This window comes from Garra rufa, chromosome 1, assembly GCF_049309525.1.
Source record: "Garra rufa chromosome 1, GarRuf1.0, whole genome shotgun sequence".
Lineage (NCBI taxonomy): Eukaryota > Metazoa > Chordata > Actinopteri > Cypriniformes > Cyprinidae > Garra > Garra rufa.
Window position 1 is genome coordinate 91,216,363 of NC_133361.1, and position 2,759 is coordinate 91,219,121.

A 2,759-nucleotide genomic window follows, 5' to 3' on the forward strand; every position below is an offset into this window, starting at 1 on the left:
CTTATTGGAGCAAAAAAGGACTACGCGTGCGGTGATTGGTGTGCGATTTTTATTGGACGATCGAAAAATGGAAAAATGGAAAATGGAATAACTTAATTGGTTTTTTCAAAGATGGACGTCAGTACGCGCGGTGATTGGTGTATGAAAAATGGATCTTGCCATGTCATTGGACAGGCAAAAATGGAGTTCGTAACTTAATTGGTTTAGGAAAGATGGCAGTCGGTATACTATTGGATTAATTTTACAGACTTGTGGTTGTCAGGTACCGCCATCGAAGGCAGGGTGACAAAAGGTGGCTTAAGCAGGAAACACCGGATAGGTTTGTGGTGTCTTGGGGTACAACGGTAGCATGGCTGAATGCAGATCAGACAGTTGCATGTTCCAATCACATCAGTTGATCTCTTCTTGACATCCATAGTATAAAGTCTACAGCCCTTTACCGTGACTGATTTGCAAACTGAATCAAAGCAATTAAGCAAGGAACGCCGACTTGTTTTCTCGACCTCGTGGCCGTGACAGAGTGCGCCTGACCCCGGATCGGGAGGTTGCGTGTTCCAATTATGTTGAGGTCAAGCGATCTGTTCTTGACTTTGTGAGTGTAAAGACTAGCTGATTTGCATAGTTTATCAAAGTGCTTAAGCATGAAATACTAAATAATTTTTCCGCTATCTTGTAGTGCAACGGTAGAGTGTCTGGCTCCAAATCACCTTGAGGTCAGACGATCTGTTTTTGATCTCCTGAGTATGAAGTCCAACATCAAGAATGTTCCTTGAGCACCGTATATTTACTGATTTGCATTCTGTGTCAAGGCGCTTAAGCAAAATACATCACCTCTGGGTTCAGGACCTTGTGACGCAACGGTAGCGCGTCTGACTCCAGATCAGAAGGTTGCGTGTTCAAATCATGTCGGGGTCACGTGATTTCTTGTTGACTTCTAATGTGAAAAGAGGTCCTGTCGTTGTGTGCTGCAGTAGTTTCCAATCCCACCGTTCTGTATGTCTCCCTTATTAAACACACCTGATTCAGATCATTAGCTCTTTAGATGAGAGCTCCATGAACTCATCTGGTTGTGTCAGAAAAAGGATACAGACAAAATATGCAGGGCCGCGTTTTCCAGAGTCATCGTAACCCTAAGTTGATTGTAACTCTATTGGTTTCAATGCGTCTACGTTGTATTAAGGTTTGCAACGCTTTTGGGAAACACAGCCCAGAGCAGGGGGTCACCAGGATCAGGATTGAAAACCACCAGTGTACTGCGATAGATTTGTATCTTGACCTGTTCTTTTTATTAAGCCTGAGATCTCATGTAATAACCATTCCTGTCATTGTGTACTGTGACAGATCTGCCTCTTGATGTGTTACTTTTTCATATCTTGCCCTGCAATCTCTGAAGAAATCGTGGAAACATCTACGTGCCGAATTCAAAAGCCAGCTCCTTCGAGCCGGAATCGAACCAGCAACCTAAGGATAGCCAATGTATCATCTACAGTCCTCCGCTCTACCAGCTGAGCTATCGAAGGCAGGGAGACAAAAGGTGGCTTAAGCAGGAAACACCGGATAGGTTTGTGGTGTCTTGGGGTACAACGGTAGCATGGCTGAATCCAGATCAAATGGTTGCATGTTCCAATCACATCAGTTGATCTCTTCTTGACATCCATAGTATAAAGTCTACAGCCCTTTACCGTGACTGATTTGCAAACTGAATCAAAGCAATTAAGCAAGGAACGCCGACTTGTTTTCTCAACCTCGTGGCCGCGACAGAGTGCGCCTGACCCCGGATCGGGAGGTTGCGTGTTCCAATTATGTTGAGGTCAAGCGATCTGTTCTTGACTTTGTGAGTGTAAAGACTAGCTGATTTGCATAGTTTATCAAAGTGCTTAAGCATTGTCGTGGCAAAAATCAAATGACTCTCATCGCATAAGAGACAAACTCAATCAATTGTCTTTTGTAAGGATTTATTCTTTGCAAAGAAGGTCAGACAGTCATACAGGAACACAGGTTGCTGCAGAGTGTGACAAAGAAAGGGAGGGCTTCCTCCACTTTTATATCCCTTCCCTAGCCCTCAAGGTTATCTTTAAACAGCCTGTAACTCTCTATCCCCCAGGGACCAAAGAAAACTCCTTTTTTAGCATACTAGTCAACCTATAGAAAACCTTCTAAGAGACCTTTTGGGTCACCAAAGGTGCCCATTTGCTTCCCCAGCTGCTTCCCCTCATCTAGGTGACATTCTTTACCTTTTATGTCTCTTTGCTTTCTGGGTGTCTCTATTTAAAGAAATACTAAATGCTTCTAAAATCACACAGAAAGGGTATGAATGAATTTTTCTTTCACAATTCCCCCTCTTTATCATTCATTGATAACTAATAATTGAAAAAAATTCATCACACTTGAAATCATCTACTAATGTTAGTACAAAAATCATAAACAATCATTCTCACATCCTCTCATTTGTTCTCTGGAAGCCGGGCTAAACGAATAAGCACTGTTATTGCATTCCTGACATGGGTCAGACCCTCAGTCACTTCTCAGATATTAAATAGAGATGTTACACATATGAAACTCAAAAACTTCATCACTACTAAACTTAAAATATGCAAAGGCTTTTTGTTTTGGGGGTCTTCCCCCCCCCCTTTCGAAAGCAAGCCACACATTACAGTTACAGACATAAAGACAGTCAATCCCTTCGTCTTGTTGCATTGTCTCGTAACACGGACAAATGACCTGCTTAAAACCTTCGTCGTTTCATCCTGTCTCAATTC

The 2,759-nt window shown here is 42.6% G+C and overlaps 2 non-coding genes across 2 annotated transcripts; one reads left to right on the forward strand and one right to left on the reverse strand.

Moving 5' to 3' along the window:
- Positions 1–843: 843 nt before the first annotated feature.
- trnaw-cca (transfer RNA tryptophan (anticodon CCA)) lies at positions 844–915 on the forward strand. Its single transcript has one exon. It is a non-coding gene; the product is annotated as a tRNA-Trp (tRNA).
- Positions 916–1,433: 518 nt separating this feature from the next.
- trnay-gua (transfer RNA tyrosine (anticodon GUA)) lies at positions 1,434–1,520 on the reverse strand. Its single transcript is given in 2 exon segments — positions 1,434–1,469; positions 1,484–1,520. It is a non-coding gene; the product is annotated as a tRNA-Tyr (tRNA).
- Between the last annotated feature and the right edge of the window lie 1,239 nt (positions 1,521–2,759).